We start from the raw sequence: 22116 nt of genomic DNA, 5'->3' as shown, positions 1-22116 counted from the left end.
AGTATAGCCATAGTGCTAAATCATCTCCATTTACTGAAAATGTGTCTAAATGTGGACAGTTGAAAATCTAAGCTCTTCGAGATAACTTTGTAACAGTTTCCAGCTTTTGCAAAGCAAATATTATTGATCGTAGGTCTTGGGAGATCTCTTTTTTGGGGGGCATGGTCCACATCAGCGGATTCTTCTTGTGAATAGCAAACTCAAAATGTTTGAATGCTGGATGCCAAGTTTGCCAACTACTGGCAAAATAAAAAAAACTTATAGAAATAAATACATGAGCTTTTTGATATCATTAGCCTAGGGGTTCTGGTGCTGTTTCCAACCTGCACTGTGAATGTTTGAATGAATTATTCAATAAGTGCAAGAACAATACAACAATTTGATCAAACCAGATTTTAAGACAAACTTAAACATAAATGCATCATACATATATATATATATATATATATATATATATATATATATATATATATATATATATATATATACACATTACAGCAAAGTGTCATTTCTTCTGTGTTGTCACATGAAAATATATAATCAAATATTTACAAAAATGTGAGGGGTGTACTCACTTTTGTGAGATACTGTATGTGTGTATATATATATATATATATTAGAGCTGAGCATAACTTTAAAAAAAAAAAAATCGCTTGGGTAAGTTCCAAGATATTTAAAGATATTATTAATTTCTATTACTTTCCCAGGCCTGGAATTACCATTTTAAAATTCCTGGACTGTGGGAACCCTGATCAATGTTTCTGTGAGCTGATAAATGTTGATACAATGATCCCAGACCATGAACACAAGAGACATGATCACATGAAAAGACAAACAAGAGACAAATCATTCATAAACACTTGCACACCAGCAGGCAGACAGTTTGTGAAAAGCAAGTGTTTATTTCAGCTCCATCAAATCATCGGCAGACTATTTACATTTTAATTTCCATTTTTTATCAAGTCTTGCAGTGTCGCAGCATTAAAATTCAGCATGTAAATATGCACTAAAATATTGAAAAACAAAATTCATGCAAACTTCCTCGCTCAATGAGAATAAATCAAGCTGGCAACAGGAGCTAATCAGCCTTAATCCACAGGAATCAATAGTAGTCCTCCAGATCATGTTTGTCACCCTGATTTTGAATCTGCTGCTGTTTCTTGTAGAGATCAGCAATCTCGAGCGAAAAAGAAAGAGATTAAAGCAGGTACCAAAATATGTTTTGTACCTAACCCTGTTACCTACCAACTGCAAACAGCCCACAGCTAGACAAATTATAATTTATAACTAGAAAACTATTATTTGGATCAGGTGGAAAAATAGTTTATTCATATTTTTATTAATAATAAATTGAACAGCTTATTAAACATTGGTGTCATTAATTACACTGCTGTTGCTACCATTTAAAAAAAGCAATAAGCTATTCATACATTATGATTGAAAGAGAGCGTACTGTTTTAAAGCAGTAGATCACAAGCATAATCAAAAGAGTCGATTTTCTATTATTTTTCAGATTACACCAGGTTTACAATATCTAATATATATTTTTGGCCAAAAATAGCCAGACAAGTTCAACTGTTGGCATCAGTATTTCTTTTTTAAAGCCAGGAGAAGCCAAAACATTCCTATGGCATCGTTGCAATTTCTGGAGCAACTTCTGTGTTCTGTAAATACAAGCAAGGATAATTAAAGAGGATTCACTCCTATACGTAAATGTGGTTGTTACTCTTAAATCTTTGCAGTACGATGCTATTGTCTTTGTGAATGTGTGTGTTCTTCTGAATACTGGGAGACACGAATTAATGAAAACCCAAAATAAATGAACTGTGAAAATGAGGGGGCTAAAGGAGTGTGGCAAAGACAGTGTGGCACGTAAAGAGATGGATTTCCTTTATCGGATCCACTCCACTTGCTGCACTAAATCACAATGTCACGACTCCAAAGTACACCAATGTCATTACATTTGACTTTCAAGAGGAAAAACTAAAATCTCACTTTCATTCACATGTGCCATGAAACTTCAGGGCACATAAACTCACAAAGACTCAAATAGTGTAATTTCTGTATTGTCCATACATTGTGTATTTATGACATTTTCAAAATAAATGTTGTCCCGTCTGGGGTAATTACTGCAGTCTCCTGCACTGGCGAGTTCATTCCCATGAGCCTGTCCTAGCTGTGCTTCCAAGTAATTTCCTCTGCAGCATTTTTCCAGTTGTGAGACCTATTTTACGTCTTTCTGTTTTGTGTTACCTGTGACACTGTCGTGGCATCCTCTGTTTTTTTTGTCATCTCTGATCCTTAGGAATCGTGGGAAACAGAGTGAAATCCCTTTCTCTGGGTCCACCTGATGGCCAGGGAGAGAATTGCACCATAAGCCTCTAAAGTACATATTTTTTCCCCTCCTCTTTTCTCCCCAATTTGGCATGCCCAATTCCCAATGCACTCTAGGTCCTCGTGGTGGCATAGTGACTTGCCTCAATCCGGGTGGTGGAGGACGAATCGCAGTTGCCTCTTTTGCATTTTATCACGTGGATTGTGGAGCATGTTGCCGCGGAGACCTAGCGCGTGTGGGGAGTCACGCTATTCTCCACGGCATCCATGCACAACTCACCACGTGCCCCATAGAGAGCGAGAACCACATTATAGCAACCATGAGGAGGTTAACCCAGCGTGACTCTACCCACCCTAGCAACAGGGCCAATTGGTTGCTTAGGAACCCTGACTGGATTTGAACTTGTGACTCCAGGTGTGGTTCACACTTCATAATCGTATTTTATCAAATTACACAATGATCACTAAGACTTTATAGGTATTACGGTTTCATTTTCTGTTATTGCATGATTTTCTGTAAAGCTGCTTTGAAACGATGTGTGTTGTGAAAGATAAATACAAATAAAAATGACTTGACTTGACATAAATAGCCTAAAAGTAATCTATAAGACTCCAGTGGTTAACTCTATGTCTTCTGAAGCAATATGAAAGGTGTGGGTGAGAAACCGATCAATATTCAAATCCTTTTTTTTTTTTTTTTTACAATCGCTCTCCACTTTCACATTCCTCTTTTGTTTTTGGTGATTCGCATTCTTTGTGTATATCGCCACCTACTGGGCAGGTAGGAGAATTTAAGTTAAAAACCAACTTAACTATTGATCTATTTTTCACCCACAGCTATCATAATCACTTCAGAAGTCATGGATTAAACTGCTAGAGTTTTATGGATTACGTTTATGCTGACTTTGTGCCTTTTGTTTTTTTAGCTTAAAATGTTTGGCACTCATTCACATTTACATTTATGCATTTGGCAGATGCTTTTATCCAAAGCGACTTACAGTGCACTTATTACAGGGACCAGTGGGGATTTCTTTAAGACTGCAAGGGAAGCTCAGCTTCCCCTATAATGTCAAAAAAATAATGGTCAAATATGTACTATTGTGTAAACAATTTATTGACTAAAAATGCGTTAGAACACGTTCATCTCGAAGACGAGTTCGTTCAGAATCAGCTACATTACATATAACAGGTCGGCTGACTCGATTTACTTCTCATACATTCCCGTAGCGTCAGTGCATTTCCCTGTTGAAGCCGAGCGTCCATTGACTTCAATGGGGCTGCTCTGAACAGTTTTTTCAGTGCTCGAAAATAGGCGGTCATTGGATAAATGCTGCGATTATGTCCGCCCACGGACGCTCAGCGTCTCTGGGGGTGAATGAGGAGTGGGCTGGCCCGGACTCCGGGCTTCAGCGTGATGATTGGAGGATCTGTCGAAAGACTGCATCTCCTTTTGATTGACAGCGAATCTGTACTATAAGAAGTCACTGAAGCTATTTCAGGCTCAGTCCCATCGCGGATTTCTCAAGTGTAGTCGAAAGACAAACTGCTGCAACCTATTTCTTTATATTTGTTTGGCGAAATTGCTAGTCAATTTGCATAATACATTTCACACAATTATACACCACATTCCTTGTTTCAGTTTTACCAAGTTTAATATATTTTGTTTTAGAGCGTTCGTTCGTTCGTTTGTTCGTTCATTCATTCATTCATACAGTAGGCTAGGCTAGCGTTGTACGGGTGAAACTGCGCACGATGGCAGACGATTAGAATTAAACAGCAGGGCAGATCAACACCTAAGATTGATTTAGTGCAAAAAATAGGGTAAATAAGTTTATAATGTAGGCCGAAAATGAGCTTCCCCTCTTTGAAAGACCAGCAGCCGCCACTGACAGGGACAATCCCCCCGGAACAACCTGGAGTTAAGTGCTTTGCTCAAGGGCACAATGGTGGTGGCCGTGGGGTTCGATCCAATGAATATCTGATTAACAGCCCTGGGCCGTTTTTTTTTTTTTTTAAATAGCGTAGTAACAAGCTAGTTCCCTTTTGTGAAACTCAAGCTGCGTATGACCACTATAGGACACTGCCCGAGTGTCACGTGGTCTGAAGCCCTCATACAATCACGGCAATTTATTGGCTGATGGCGCTTAAGTGGCGCACCCTAGGGAGCTACGTAAAAGGCACTTGCTTGTGCGCAAATTAGTCATATTTTCTGTTCTTCAGTGCACAAAACTGTCTAAGCCCATGTTTGTTTCTAGCAACTCGAAGCGAGGATTACTTTTCTCCCTTTTGAGTGGCAAACACACAAGGACATTGTTGACACAACGTAAATTTCAAAGCAATATCAATTTGGTTTCTTCCAAACATTACAAGGGATCGACGAGGACAACAGCGCTTCGTAGAGGCTTACAATTTCTCACCGTGAGGCGTTATCCCCACTTGTTCCATTTCTACGGCCTCCAGATTTGGAGCTCTGTGTGCTGGAGCCATTTGGGATTCCGGATTTGCGTCTGAGAAGATAGGAGTGCGATCGGACACCTTGGGGTGCTGTACACGAAGGTCATTCAGCCAATGGTTTCTGGAAGGGCCAGTGCCAATATTGGCACATAAACTGGCTGGAGATGCTCACAGTGCTATTGGGATTTAGTTTTTTCCTTCCGGAGATTCAGGACAGTCATGTCCTCATCCAGTTGGACAACAGGACGGTGGTGTCCTACATCAATTACCAGAGAGGGGTGCGCTCTCGTGCCATGCTAAGGCTGGCACGTTGCATTCTTCTGTGGGCACGGGACAATGTATTATCTCTATGAGTAGTACATTTTCCAGGCCGGTTGATCTTGGGGGTGGATCTCCTGTCCAGACAGGGTCTGACCCCTGTAGAACAAATCTGGAGGAGGTACAGCAGAGAGGAAGTGGACCTGTTTGCTTCGATCGAGACGTTGCACTGTTCCCTCTGGTTTTCTCTCTCGCCCCCGGCACCAGTGGACATTGATGTGCTGGCGCATCAGTGGTCGAGAGCACATCTTTATGCTTTCCACTGATCAAATCTCTGCAACAGAGGTGTTTCGGCATCAAAGCAAAGACTGCCTCATTGGCTTATTGATGCAATTTCAAATGCTTAAAGTGTGCGGTTTACCTTCGCCTTCGGAAATTTGCAACGTTTCAGTTACGTTCAATTAAGTATATAACCTATGTAGCTGGCCATACTCTCTAGCAGCTACAAAAGCTCATGCCTTTTGGAGAAAATCTGACTCGATGACACGAAAGCGAGCGCCTTTATGGAACCCGTGACATAGCTCCCTAGGGGGCATCACTTAAGCACTATCAGTCAATGAATTGCTTGTATAAAGTGATTGTATAAGGGCTTCAGACAACGTGACACATAACCAAGACATTTTCCAATAACATCCTGACACATCTGGATATAAACAGTGAAATCAGCAGTCAACAAAGTTACAGATTCAGCTTCATGTTGCAGATGTTTGTGGGGTACTGACCAATCCCATCGCTGCTTTGTAGACCGGTGACAGTGAAAGGTCATCACATTTCACCTCCCATACTTGTACTGCCTCCAGCCAGACGTCTGGCTCTGCTGATTGGTCCACACGATAATATGGGCGTGGCTTAGTTAAAATGTGCTCCTGAAGTGCATTACAAATGAAAAGATAAATACACACCCATATACTTCCAAACACACACAAAACAAATAGTGCAAACACTGCAGTACCTTCAAGAAATTGTAATGTTGTTCCAGATCTTCATCCTTGAAGCCTGTTCCAATCTGACCAAAAACAAAACACTTTTTTTGTGTGATGTACACACACACACCCAAATCCTTTGAACCAGAGCACTTTATGCATTTTAAAATGTGTATGGAAAGTGTATAAATTTCACAGTTCTTTTTCAGACACACACACACACACACACACACACCTTGCAGACAGACTGGAACTCTTCGTTCTCCTCATCGTAACAGGCCAGTAAAAATCCTCCGTAGCTGCCTGCTCTCTTTCCCTTCCCCAGATAAGCACCAATCACACACAGATCCACTGTGTCCCCGACACCTTCAAGATAGTCCTTCTTCAGCTGCAGACAGAAAAACAGACCATTAGAAACAATATACCAGACCAGGATATAATAGTCTTGACAGTAGCATACATATAAAAACAATTGCCATATGACACTGCAAAAAAATCATATTACTTTCTGTATCTTTGGCTTGTTATTTAGAGTAAAAATATCTATAAATCCTTAAAACAGGATAAATTTACCTGGGAAGCACATCTTGAATCAGAGTAATTTGTCATGTTCCACTGGCAGATTTGTTTTTCCACTTGTTTTAGAAATAAACCTTACTAAATAATTGTTTTACTTAGTTAATTGGATTTAAAATTCTGCTAAATAAAAAAAAATACAATTTAACATGCAATTCTAAGCATGGCTAAAAAATATCTAATGAAAAAAAAAAATTTAATTTAGAGTTTTAAGCTTATCTTAAGCTTTTTTTTCCTTCTTCTTTAACCCAAGGCCAAGTGACATGTAATGACATCCTGTGAGTTATTGAGGTGTTAGAGACAAAGGCTGTGGAAACAGAGTTGTAGAACAGCTTAAAGGAATAGTTTACCCAAAAATGAAAATTCTTTCATCATTTACTCACCCTCATGCCATCACAGAAGTGTCTTTCTTTCTTCTGATGAACAAAAATGAAGATCTTTAGAAAAATATCTAAGCTCTGTTGGTCCACACAATGCATGTGAATGGTGAACAAAGCGTTGAAGTTCTAAAAAACACATAAAGGCAGCATAAATGTAATCCATAAGAGTCCATTGAATTAATCAGTGTCTTCAGTAGAAATCCAATTGGATTTGGGTGAGAAATAGACCAAAATATGACTCCTTTTTCACCGTTCATCTTGCCATTGCAGTCTCTAGGCACGATCATGATTTCAATCTCGATTACATTTCCTAGCACTTGACGCATACGCAGAGTGCTAGATGGTGCTATAGGAAAAAAAATTGAGCTTGAAATCATGGTCGCCATGGAGATAGCTGATGTCAAGATTTATAGTGGAAAAAGGAGTAATATTTTGGTCTGTTCTCAACCAAAATCGACTGAATTGCTTCTGAAGACATGGATTAAACCACTGGAGCCGTATGGATAACTTTTATGCTGCCTTTATGTGCTTTTTAGAGTTTCAAAATGTTGGTACCCATTAATTTGCATTGTGTGGACTTACACAGCTGATATTTTCTTCTAAACATCTGTGTGTTCAGCAGAAGAAAGAAAGTCATACACATCTGGCCTGTATTGAGGGTGAGTAAATGATGAGAGAATAAAAATGTTGGATTGAAATATTATTTTTATGGAAATAAATGTAATGACTGAAAAAAAAAAAAAAGGATTCACATTTAGCCGGAAAGTGTCAGAGGCAGGAGCAGCTTCAGTTCTTGCAGTCTGACTTTATAAAATAGACTTGCTGAAATGTAACAAATAACTACCACAAGGTTTCTACTCCTTAAAACTGAAAAGGAAAAAAATAACCTTGAGCCAGTTGTGGGAGCGTTTGGCAATCTCGTATGTTGCATGTTTTTCCAGAGTTTTCACCATTAAGCCCTCACAAGAATCTGTCAAAAAGACAAAATTGCATGTTTAAACTCCTTGAACATAACTAAGTAATAATATAATATAATTGGTTTACTAATGATTATTACAAATTTGTATTGATAGATAATGACGGCAGCTCACAGTGAGATGCACAACCTAAACAATTCAGTTCTCTAAAGACTCTCCATCAGTTGTCTACATTTCACAAATGGACACACCTCGTACAGACTGCTCCATGAACTCAACGATGGTTTCAGTGTTATCAGAGTTAACTCTCTCGTAACAGAGCCCTGCGTTTGCACAGAGGCTCTCACACCAGAGACTGAAAAAGAGATAATTCAAGAAAAGAAACAGAGGCAGACACAATTTATAATATAAAGCATATAAAAAGTTTTACGAGACATGTACAGTTTCTCAAATGTGATTGGCTATTAGCTGTCATCATCATCATCATCATCATCATATTACCTATCTGTTCAAGTAGAGCAGGTCAAAGGCGTATGCACACACCTGAACCTTGATCTCAGAGGCGTCCACATCCTGAAACACATACATTCCTCTGCTCAAGTTTACAATACATTTACCAGATGCTTATATCCATTCAAGCTACTGTATATGTGTATACGGTACATGTGTTCTATTGGGTATCAAACACATTTTCTTGGCATTGCTAGTAACATGCGCTACCAGTTGAGCAACAGGAGTACCCCCCCCTCTCCCAACAATAGTTTCATTCTTTTGATAACACATTTAAGTCTTTTCAAACTTCTCACTTCCATCACGATTATGAATTTTGCCTAGCAATTAATTGTCAAACAAATTATTGCAATTATGTTGATCTGTTTTAGGGTTTTCACGATTAACTGTCAGAAAATGGTGTGCATGTGTACTTCACTCCTTAAGAAGTTACTTTTTTATATATTTAACTTAAAATATGTAAATTACATAATGAAATGGGGGTATATGATTTCCTTTTAAGGCTTCAAAACATAATGAATGACATGAAAAATTATGTTTTTAAGATCAAATTATTTCTAAATACTTAAAATATGTCTCATTTGGTCAACTTTAGTTTTGGTTAATTTTATATTTACACAGTTGTTTTTATAACACACGCGTACATACACACACACACACACACACACACACACACACACACACACACACATAATTACATTTTATTGAGCAATAGTAAAACATTTCTGTCCTAATTTCATCACTTTTACACGCTCTTTGATTAAAAACATGAGCCCTTATTTCTCATGAGGCAATATTTTTATATTTCGTTTCATAATTTTATCACCCCACAGAAATAGAGTAAGCATGTGTCTTCTCCTCTGTGTCATTGCATGTAATTAACACAGCATGTATGCACCTGATATGACCAGGAATATTTGCCATTAAACGATAGTTTAAAGTGAAGCCGGAGGACTTTGCGTTCACTATCAAAGTTTACATTTGTTAGTTTTTATTTTTGCGGGAGTTCCTGACACGTGTATTTGCTCAGTGTCGCTTGGAGTTCAACTGAATGAGACAAACACACCACTGATGGCATTTATATATTCACTTAAAATTCCCTTATTTGGGCATTAAAATGTAATTGGAATTTGAAGTTCACAATAAATCGTTAGATCAAATAACCGTAATCAGATGGTTATTTAATAATCGCAACAGGCCTACTTCCATATTTAGCTTTTTTTTGTATAATATCTCTTCCTCTACTCATTCTTCTCACCTTCCTCTTGTGTGTGGTGAGGACTTGAAATGGCTGGATCTGTTTTTTTCAGAACACAGGACCTTACACTGGCTTTCTTCACCTGAGAGAAAGAGAGATAGATGTGAAAACATCTATTCAATCAACAATCAGCAACTGAACAAGACACAACATCAATGCTGAGCAAAGCCCCCCCAGACACACCCCTCAGACCTTTTAAATCACTTGTTTATATTAATAATAATTTTATTTATATAGCACTTTTCATCAAGCATACAATGCTTCAAAAAAATAAAATGAAAAAAATCACTCACAATAAAGGTCACTGTGGCTTTAAGAAGTACCAATTCGCAAAGCACAATCACGTGACATTTATACTTCTATTGCTATTCCTGTGATAAAGTGTATTCATAGAGTGTATGGCAGTTGCAGCTGAGCATATGAGGTTTTTTGTGAACATGCTTGTAATTTAATTCCCTACATGACGTCATGCTGATGACTCAAGACGGCTTTGATTCTCATATAACACACAGTTTTGCATTTTATATCAGACAGCTTAGAAAAGGGGAGAGCAGAGTGAGATATTGAGAATATGGACACACTGATAAGCAAAACAACAGACATTTGTGAGAGCTTTCACTGATTTATCTGTGTGTATGTGTGGGCTTGTGTCATTCATCAAATTCTTTCATTGCTTTAGGGCTAGAATCCATTATTGCTTTTCTTTTGAAGGGTACGGAGCAGGGTGACGGAGAACAAATATCGCCTTTGAGAAATAGAGAGCAAGAGACAGATGCACAAAGATAAAATAAAGAGTCTGAAAAAGTAAAAGTGAGTGATAGAGAAAGATAGGAGTGTAATAGTGTCCTAATCAGGTGTCACAAAACGATAAAACGTCAAGCGAGAAATCATTTCCATGTTTATTTGAGTCTTTGTCCCAATCAACACCGACTGCAACAAGACATTTTTGGTTGCTTGGTTTCAAAATTTTTCTGAAATCCACTGCTGCCGTACTAATAGCGTTTAAGTATGTGTGTGTTAATGTGTCACCTGTGGGATTCGTGAGATGATATCAGGGTATTTGGTTGTGTTATCCTCTTGGTTTCCATTCTCAAGAATATGGATCTGTCAAACACAAAAGAAAAGTCTGTAATTCAGAGAATGTTCAATGTTCAATGGCATCACTATAGAAACAGAAACAATAGTCTTGAAACTTATGAATGTGGCTCCATCTTGTGGAAAAAGATTAAAATATCACACCTGGGCCCTCTCTCAATCATACTTGTACTCGCAGGTGAAAGACGCCTCAGGAAATCATTCCATTACCTCACCGAACCCTTTAGTGGGGTGAGCCAACATTGGCCGAAGGGGCACACCTGGAACACAAAACACCATTTAGTGTGATTCTAAATGGAAACTTTCAGCCTATTAGCTGTGTAAGAACAAAGTTAGCTGTGATTGGTCAGTACCTGGAGTGAGCTTGCAGTGTTTGGGCAGCTCGTCTATGCCCCCTTTCAGCATGACACGGATAATGGCATCATAATTTGGCATCTCACTGAAAAATAGGAATGTATCCGATATGAACATTATTAGTGTACTGAAGTGATATCTATAGAAACTGTACCACTTGTCTAATTTGGTAACAATATTCTGTAATTCCTGTAGATGTAAGGTACAAATTATGGAAATTTTAATATATAGACAACACTTGTAGCTACAATTGTAATTTTGTTTGTGGATGGATGGATGGATTTAGCTAATAGAACTGGGCAATGTATAATATATATATATATATATATATATATATATATATATATATATGAAGGTTTATATATATATATATATATATATATATATATATATATATATATATATATATATATACAGTATACAAAATATTCAGTATTTCTCTAATGTACATATTTATGTATTGCTTTGAATGTCTTCCACTGCCTAAATGAAAAGGAAGAATGTTTATTCGTGTTAATGTATATGCACCAATTTAAATATACATAGTAGAACTATTTAATATATTTAAAACCTGATAAAACATTCTAAAGCATAAGATGTTAGCAGTGTTCGTACAGATGCTTCCAAATTAAATTCAAGGACTTTCTAGGACTTTTAAAGTGCATTTTTATTTGTTTTTAAGGACTATGCAAGAGATTACATTCAAACAAATTATTAATTTGTTCTATTTAATTAAAAAAATACATATATTTATTTTATTTACAAAATAAGTGTGCAGCCTTATAATGCATTGTGCTTTCCAACAAAAGTAAATAATTGGAACCTTAAAAAGTAGTTCATATGACTCTTGAGCTAAGTTCCAAGTTATCTAAAGTCATACAACAGCTTTATGTGAGGAATTTACAGGCCAAAATTGCAAATGTTGTCAGCTACTACCAGGTTTCTGTGAGACACAAATAGTTCTTTCCCCAGGGGGATGCTTGAAGGAGAAAACCGAATCCTCCAATAAGCTGCATTCAAACCTTAGAACATTTTATTTATCTAATTTTAGAAATTTTTACTCTGGAGATTGTTGAAAAGATTTGTACTTGTGAATGGAAATACAGTGAGGAAAATAAGTATTTGAACACCCTGCTATTTTGCAAGTTCTCCCACTTAGAAATCATGGAGGGGTCTGAAATTTTCATCGTAGGTGCATGTCCACTGTGAGAGACATAATCTAAAAAAAAATCCAGAAATCACAATGTATGATTTTTTAACTATTTATTTGTATGATACAGCTGCAAATAAGTATTTGAACACCTGTCTATCAGCTAGAATTCTGACCCTCAAAGACCTGTTAGTCTGCCTTTAAAATGTCCACCTCCACTCCATTTATTATCCTAAATTAGATGCACCTGTTTGAGGCCGTTAGCTGCATAAAGACACCGGTCCACCCCATACAATCAGTAAGAATCCAACTACTAACATGGCCAAGACCAAAGAGCTGTCCAAAGACACTAGAGACAAAATTGTACACCTCCACAAGGCTGGAAAGGGCTACGGGGAAATTGCCAAGCAGCTTGGTGAAAAAAGGTCCACTGTTGGAGCAATCATTAGAAAATGGAAGAAGCTAAACATGACTGTCAATCTCCCTCGGACTGGGGCTCCATGCAAGATCTCACCTCGTGGGGTCTCAATGATCCTAAGAAAGGTGAGAAATCAGCCCAGAACTACAGGGGAGGAGCTGGTCAATGACCTGAAAAGAGCTGGGACCACCGTTTCCAAGGTTACTGTTGGTAATACACTAAGACGTCATGGTTTTAAATCATGCATGGCACGGAAGGTTCCCCTGCTTAAACCAGCACATGTCAAGGCCCGTCTTAAGTTTGCCAATGACCATTTGGATGATCCAGAGGAGTCATGGGAGAAAGTCATGTGGTCAGATGAGACCAAAATAGAACTTTTTGGTCATAATTCCACTGACCGTGTTTGGAGGAAGAAGAATGATGAGTACCATCCCAAGAACACCATCCCTACTGTGAAGCATGGGGGTGGTAGCATCATGCTTTGGGGGTGTTTTTCTGCACATGGGACAGGGCGACTGCACTGTATTAAGGAGAGGATGACCGGGGCCATGTATTGCGAGATTTTGGGGAACAACCTCCTTCCCTCAGTTAGAGCATTGAAGATGGGTCAAGGCTGGGTCTTCCAACATGACAATGACCCGAAGCACACAGCCAGGATAACCAAGGAGTGGCTCTGTAAGAAGCATATCAAGGTTCTGGCGTGGCCTAGCCAGTCTCCAGACCTAAACCCAATAGAGAATCTTTGGAGGGAGCTCAAACTCCGTGTTTCTCAGCGACAGCCCAGAAACCTGACTGATCTAGAGAAGATCTGTGTGGAGGAGTGGGCCAAAATCCCTCCTGCAGTGTGTGCAAACCTGGTGAAAAACTACAGGAAACGTTTAATTGCAAACAAAGGCTACTGTACCAAATATTAACATTGATTTTCTCAGGTGTTCAAATACTTATTTGCAGCTGTATCATACAAATAAATAGTTAAAAAATCATACATTGTGATTTCTGGATTTTTTTTTTTAGATTATGTCTCTCACAGTGGACATGCACCTACGATGACAATTTCAGACCCCTCCATGATTTCTAAGTGGGAGAACTTGCAAAATAGCAGGGTGTTCAAATACTTATTTTCCTCACTGTATGCCACAGCAGTATCTATAAAATATGTTTTTTTAATCCTCAACTAATAATAATAGTTTGTGATAGGCCCATACTGAACTGCACTGCGAAAAGCCTCGTGACAGTGCCGTCTATGTGCCGCTTCATCAGCAGTCTTCACCTTATTTACACCTGATGATAATGATACTAAAATCTTAATTCAAACATTAAATAAAAAATGCAATGCACTGCCCTGTATATTAAGCTTGCTGGACCAAAGGCAATTAAACAGTCGCAGTTGGAGTGCATTTTGCTTGCTTCAAAAGCGGAATGAAACAACACTACACTGATCAATTATCAACATGGCTCAATCATGGATAAAGCAGCACGAGGGCAGAGCAGGTGGAGCTTGAAAGTGTTGGACCCCATTCACTTGCATTGTATGGATATATTCACATCATCTCCATTAAAGGAATAGTTCACACAAAAATGAAAATTCTCTCATTTACTAATTTCCATCCCAGAGGTTTAAGACTTTCTTTCTTCTGCTGAACACTAAGATTTTAAGAATATCACAGCTCTTTTCATATAATGCAAGTGAATGGTGGCCAGAACTTTGAAGCTCAAAAAGCACTTAAAAGGCAGCATAAAAGTAACCCATATGACTCTTGTGGATCAGTCCATGTCTTCAGAAGTTGTATGATGTTGGCGATTGTGAATCGCCACAAAAATAAAAGAATATCAAAGTGAAAGTGGAGACATGGATTTAACCACTGGATTACTTTTATGCTGCCTTTGTGCTTTTTGGAGCTTCAAAGTTCTGGCCAACATTCAGTTGCTTTGTATGGACCTACGGAGCTGAAATATTCAACAAAATATCTTCTAAAAATAGTGTTCTGCAGAAAAAAAGTAAGCCATGCACCTCTAGAATGGCCTGAGGGTGAGTAAATGATGAGAGAATTTTCATTTTTTGGGTGAAATATTTCTTTAAAATATCTTTGTGTTTTGCAGAAGAAAGAAAGTCATACAGGTTTAAGTCCGCATATGGGTAAATGAGGTGTTATTTTCTTCTATACTCACAGAGTTTCCACTCATGCTGGCAATCTCCTTCAGTCTGCTGAACACGCCCCCTGCACTCAGAATGGCCGGTGCAAACATCATTCTTTGGTTGCTGCGTGAACTTTCTGCAACCAATCCAAGGTCACCTTTCTCCTGAGCCTCTGCCTTGAGTTTGTCTAGCTGTCGCCCTGGCAACAGATGTAAAACCCCAGGGGTCAGGCAGAGAGAGTGTGCAAGAATACCGAATCACTTTAAAAAACACACTAAAATTTGTGTACATCTCTGTGTTCCTCACACCTGTTGCTTGAGCAACGGCTTTCATTAGGATGGTCTCCCCAACGCCAAGCTGGGCGCAGGGCCAAGCTGGTTCAGACACAGGTATACACAGCACAACAGGTCATCTAAACAAACGGACAACAGACTAAATACTGATCTGGAAAACATTCATGCTCTCCCCCTCTTCAAATAAATACACACAGAAAGCATACAGGTAAACCTCAACACACAATCAGGGTCCAAAATCAACTTCGCTTTGCCTGTCGATGGTAGCTGAATTAAAAAAAAAATTACTAATTTCTAATCAGCCATGAAACTGTACTTTACTTTATTTTTATAAAAAAAACTACATAAACGTGCGATGATCAAATGACAGAAAAGTCAGCAATATACATTTGTTTATAACAAATGTATATAAAATTTATAACATTTGTACTGAGGAACACATTTTTAGAAGCAGCACAGGTCACAAATTATTTTATCTTTATAAGAAGGTATTTATTTATTAAAACATATCCCAACTTAAGAATCCTACCTTATCTACTTGGTTACCATGGCAATTTCAGTTAGGATCTCATTTAGGACAAAAGCTGTTACAGAATAACATTTCCTAAGTGCATTGTCAGACAGGAATTTTCTGAATACGACCCCTGTATAATTAGTGTGATTAAAGAAGAACGACACAAACACACAGTTTGTGTCGTTCTTCACCTGAGAGAGTAGAATAACAGAGCGCAGAAAGTGTTTCGATGTTTTTCAGTCTGGGGGAAAAAAAAAGGACCAAGACTAAAATGTAATAACTAGTCACACAAACACATACCTGAAGACTTGTAGGCCTCAGTTTTTATTTTTAAACACCATGCCTATTTCTATGGCTATTTTAATGGCAAAATATACAACATTTAAAAAAATTCTTAAAAATGTAAAAAAAAAAGTTTAAGATCCATTTTTATTAAAACTGGAGTCACATGATGGTATGTGGGTGAGAGCAGCCTAGTGGCGTTCTCCACTACACTTTGCTAAAATTATCCTTTCATTCAAAATTACCCCAAAGATAGCTGCAGAAAAACCCGCCAGACTCCAAAACTGAGAGGGAAAGGAAGGTCAAGATATGGTCAAGTTCCTGGATGGGCTTATTCCGAATTTGTTCGACACAGCATGCGGTCACCTGTAAATAAAGCATGCGCACAGAGCTCTTGGTCGACTTCCCAGAGCGGGTGATAGACACCGATCCATTCTGGCAAGATTTCTGCAGTCGGCAGACAGAGACTTTGTTTTACGTGCAGCAAGGAATAAAGGCAAGTTGTGCTAGGAGGATTACAACATTATGATTTTTCCGGACGTTGCCAGAGTTACACAAGCGAAACAGGAGAGATTCAAAGGGAGTAAGTGGGTGGCTTTGTCTGTGCTGAATCAGCGGTATGGACTACACATCCTACATTTTGCTGATGCAGTCTGAGAGTTTGTTATTTGGTTGGTTGTCTCTCTCTTCTTTTTTATTCTCCTTTATTGGCTTGAGTTTATTTATTCATTTTGTGGGTTCAATGTTGTATTTTACTGGGGCCTATTTCATTGAAAACTTTTATGTGCAGTTCAATTGTACAGTGTATGTAAAAAATGTAAATAAAAACATCAGACTGAAGTAATCTTTTAGCAATGGTGTCACGGAGGGTCTCGTGTGCATGCATGAACTGTCGAATTTCCAGGGGATGGACACAAGTTGGGACTATTATGCGCAAGGTTGACATGCATTTTTTTCCTGTTCTGTGGGTTAAGGATTTTCTGCTTAGGAAGCTGAAAGTCTTGGGGTGGGCATGTGTTGCAGTGCTGGTTCGAGTAAGAGCAGGGGAGTCAACACATTGATAAGTAAGCATTTACAATTTAAATGTCTCAAACTGATCAAATATTACTTAGGACGAGTAATTGTTTTGGCTGAAATACAGGGGCAAAATCTTATTTTGGCCATTTATGCACCCAACACTGATGATCAAAACTTTTTTATAGATCTTGAGAGGAAGTTAACAAGCAGCTGGGATACTCCACGATATGGTTTTGGGTGGAGAGTTCAATCTATTCATGGATCCGGTCTTTGATCATAGTGATGAAGTGTGTAGACCTTTTGAAGCAATGTTGAGACTACAGAGGATGTGTAAAAATCATGGTCTTTCAGACATTTTGAGACTTCTGAATCCATCTGGGAGGGACTAAACATTTCTTTCATCAGTTCATAAGATTTACTCTAGAATATATTTTTTCTATCTAAGTCATTTATTCCATTTGCCACTGATTACTCAATTGGGAACGTTTCAGTTTCAGATCATGCTTTGATGTGTTTAGATATGTTGCTGCATAATAGAGAAAAGAAAATCATATACAGTTGAAGTCAGAAGTTTACATAAACCTTAGCCAAATACATATAAACTCCAAATAATAGTAGAGAAAGTGATATATTTCAGCTTTTATTGCTTTCATCACAATCCCAGTGGGCCAGAAGTTTACATACACTTTGTTATTTGGTAGCATTTCCTTTAAATTATTTAACTTGGGTCAAACATTTTGGGTAGCCTTCCACAAGCTTCTCACAATAAGTTGCTGGAATTTTGGCCCATTCCTCCAGACAGAACTGGTGTAACGGAGTCAGGTTTGTAGGCCTCCTTGCTCACACACGCCTATTCAGTTCAGCCCAAAAATTCGGATTGAGGTCAGGGCTTTGGCCACTCCAGTACCTTGACTTTGTTGTTCTTAAGCCATTTAGTGACAACTTTGGAGGTATGCTTGGGGTTATTTTCCATTTGTGACCAAGCTTTAACTTACTGGCTGATGTCTTGATAGGTTGCTTCAATATATCCAAATAATTTTCTTTCCTTGTGATGCCATCTATTTTGTGAAGTGCATCAGTCCCTCTTGCAGCAGAGCACCCCATGCAGACAGAATGTGTCTCCTTAGCGGTATGATGGCTGCGTGGTCCCATGGTGTTTAACTTGCATACTATTGATTGTACGGATGAATGTGGTACCTTCAGGCAATTGGAAATTGCTCCAAAGGATGAACCAGAGTTGTGGAGGTCCACAATTTTTTCTGCCATCATGGCTGATTTATTTTTTATTTTCCCACGATGTCAAGCAAAGAGGCACTGAGTTTGAAGGTAGGCCTTAAAATACATCCACAGGTTTTCTGGAATTTTCCAAGCTGCTTAAAGGCACAGTTAACTTGTTGTATGTAAACGTCTGACACACTGGAATTGTGATATAGTCAATTAAAAGGAAAACAGTCTGTCTGTAAACAATTGTCGGAAAATTACTCGCGTCATGCACAATGTAGATGTCCTAAACAACTTGCAAAGTTTAAGATTTTGCACTGTTTCTATTGGACTCCCTCTAGATTGTTTAAGTTTGGTTTTAAAGACACACCTTCCTACTAGGGATGTCAGTTGGAGGATGGAGATGCTCTGTGGTTCTGGGCTAAGATTCAATAATTCTGGTTAGGTGTCCAGAATTTTATCTGTGAGGTTTTGGATACTCAAATTTAATTCTGCCCCAGACTATGTATATTGGGTGATGGGTCGGTTATTAAAGTAGATGGCAAATATACAAAAAACTGGGTCCAAATGATTGGCAGACAAATAATTGAGGATTGTCAATTGGTGCACTGAACATTTTATACTGCAAGCACTCCAGATTCACTTAAATTTCACTTTTGTGTAATTCCAAATATGTTTGGCACTACAAATTAATTTACAAATTAAAATACTATACCCTGTGCTATCAGGTATCTGTGGACGGAGATAAAAAATGAGGGGGAGAATATTGCACAGCCGTTGTGACTTCAGCTACACACAAACTCAGCGTTTCATGGTATGTTTCATGTTGACAACCAGATAGAGCCAAACCAAATCTCAAGATGCTTGCTACAAATGTTCTCTTTCAACTCAGAGTTTGATATTGAGTTCACGCTTAACTCTGAAGCGCATGCACATGAGTGACGTTTGCTACGAACAGCCAATGCGTGAAGTAGCGAGAGAGTTGGCGTGATTTACTTCTCGTCAGAAATTCAGCATAATTTACGTCGCTGAAGATCATGAGATCACATTTACATTTATGCATTTGGCAGACGCTTTTATCCAAAGCAACTTACAGTGCACTTATTACAGGGACAATTCCCCAGAGCAACCTGGAGTTAAGTGCCTTGCTCAGGGACACAATGGTGGTGGCTGTGGGGATTGAACCAGCGACCTTCTTATTAACAGTTATGTGCTTTAGCCCACTATGCCACCACCACTCCCACGTGATCATTATTAAAGTATGAAGAATTTGAACATTTACACAGCATAAAGAAACATCACTGCTGCTACGGAAGTTTGAGGTGACTGCTGGAAAAAAAATTACTTAATATGGAGTAATTGAATATATATATGTTCACAAATAGCACAAACAGGCTTATTATTATAAAAGCATAAAAATCAATTGATATATCAAATGTAAAGGCTTTTTTATTCATTTAAATTAGAAGCCTAATATAATTTAAGTGCAAGCCACATCGCTTTTTTTGATAGTCTACTAAATATCTTTACCCAGTATATTTGTTGAGGTGGAATTATACGTCACACAATAAATGCATCTTTCAAGTGAGAATCTCCTTATGAACACATCTGCAAAAAGTTTTTTTTTTTTTTTTCCAGAAGTTCTCAGCATCACCACTGCATGCAGGTACAGTGTGTAAAGAAATGCAAAAAACTCAATATTTTAATGTGCTGCTCAAAAGATACAAGGTTCCCTGATCTCTCAAATAAACCATCTTATAATGTCTTATATACTGTGTGTATGTGTATATATGTCTAATATATACAATTTTAATATATAAATCTAAGTTAATTAAATATATACTGTACATTTTCCTGTGAAGTGTACTGTACTTTGGAGCAAGAGATACAGGGGGAGTGATTGAGTCAGACAAGCCAATTTACTCAAAGCTGATTGGTTCAGTATCTGTTTGCCATCTGATACCCAATAAAAACACAGGTAAAAACTAACCTGCCTTCTTGAGGCTGAAAAAACAGCTTAAACTAAACTCAAACTCACCTGGGTAGCCAATGAAACCCACTTCATGCAATTGGCCACTGCATAGCAATGCCCTGGGCGTGTTAGGATTTTATAGGACAATAGTAATAATAATAAATATAATGTTCAAGTTGAACAGGGAGTATACAGTCCTCTCCTCACATGGAAAATCAGACCATGGACATAACTTTGAACAGAACAAGTGATGCCATTCAATCAGATCCTGAGCAGGTGGCACCAGACACAAGTGAATGATCCTCTCCTCACATGGAACGTAAGACTCTGGACATAACTTTGAACAGAACAAGTGATGCCATTCCATCAGATCCTGAGCAGGTGGCACCAGACACAAGCGAACAATCCTCTCCTGACATGAAAAAAAAAAAAAAATCAGACCACTGATATCACTTTGAACAGAACAAGTGATGTCATTCCATCAGATCCCAAGCAGGTGGCACTAGACACAAGTGAATGATCCTTATCTTCAAATGGAAAGTCAGCCCCTGGACATCAGAAGTGATGCTATACCATCATGTCCTCAGCAGGTGGCACAAGACACAAGTGAACAGTCCTCTCCTCACATGGAAAATCAGACCCTGGACATAACTCTGAACAGAACAAGTGATGCCATTCCATCAGATCCTGAGCAGGTGGCACCAGACACAAGTGAATGATCCTCTCCTCACTCTGGACATCATTTTGAACAGAACAAGTGATACAATTTTATCAGATCCTGAGCAGTTGATGCAAGATACAAGTGAGCAGTCATTTACATTTACATTTACATTTACATTTATTCATTTGGCAGACGCTTTTATCCAAAGCGACTTACAAAAGAGGAAGAACATCAGCGAATCATCTTAGGGAGACATTGGTACAAAAAGTGCCATATTACAAAGTTTCACTATCATCAGAGTAGTATACAAAACAGATTTAAGTGCAACAAGAAATGTAAATATTTATTTTTTATTTTTTTTAGTGACCGGTTAAGTGCTTTTGGAAAAGATGTGTTTTTAGCCGTTTTTGAAGATAGAGAGTGAGTTAGCTTCCCGGATTGAGTTGGGAAGGTCATTCCACCACCGTGGTATGATGAAACTGAAAGTCCGGGAAAGTGTTTTAGTGCCTCTTTGTTTTGGTACGACAACGCGACGTTCCTTAGCCGACCGCAGGCTTCAGGTGGGAACGTAGCTCTGCATAAATGTTTTTAGGTATGCTGGAGCAGACCCAGTGACTGTTTTATATGCCAGCATCAGGGCCTTGAATTTAATACGTGCATGAACTGGCAGCCAGTGGAGAGAGACAAAGAGTGGTGTAACATGTACTCTCTTAGGTTCATTAAAGACCAGACGTGCTGCTGCATTCTGGATCATTTGCAGGGGTCTAATAGCACATGCAGGAAGGCCTGCAATGAGAGCATTACAGTAGTCCAGTCTAGTTATGACAAGTGACTGAACGAGCAGTTGTGTGGCATGTACAGAGAGGAAGGGTCTGATCTTCCTGATATTGTAGAGTGTAAATCTACATGATCTTGCAGTTCATGTGGGGACTGGGGGGGCAGGCTCAGAAGTTCTTTGAGATACTTAATGCTGTGTTTCCCAACCTTTTTTCTGCCACGGCACACTTTCAATTCAGCTATGCAAAAAACGCAAGTCACGTAGGTACGGTGTATAATGAGATCACAGGTGGCAAGAGTGCTAACTGGGTAATGAATAAAACAAAAAAATGCATCTTTTCTTATTTTTAGATTTGTTCTTGCAAATTAATTCTTGCAATGCCACAGCAAATATTTTTTTTATTTAACTATTTATTTACATGGCACCAGACTAACAGTTAAGAGTGGTAGCACCAGTGTTAAATTCTACAAATGGTTGCACCCGTCCAACTGAAAGAAAATTACTTTTCTTTCATGGTTTTTCTTTTTATCAGGATCTTGATGATTAAAATAGTC

The 22116-nt window shown here is 38.4% G+C and overlaps 1 pseudogene; it reads right to left on the bottom strand.

The window, feature by feature from the left end:
* Positions 1-1102: 1102 nt before the first annotated feature.
* Positions 1103-15157, bottom strand: LOC127645077 (DNA ligase 1-like; annotated as a pseudogene).
* Between the last annotated feature and the right edge of the window lie 6959 nt (positions 15158-22116).

Source organism: Xyrauchen texanus, chromosome 6, assembly GCF_025860055.1.
Source record: "Xyrauchen texanus isolate HMW12.3.18 chromosome 6, RBS_HiC_50CHRs, whole genome shotgun sequence".
NCBI classification, from domain to species: Eukaryota; Metazoa; Chordata; class Actinopteri; order Cypriniformes; family Catostomidae; genus Xyrauchen; species Xyrauchen texanus.
The sequence above is the reverse complement of the archived record's forward strand: the minus strand, read 5'-3'. Positions and strand labels throughout refer to the sequence as shown.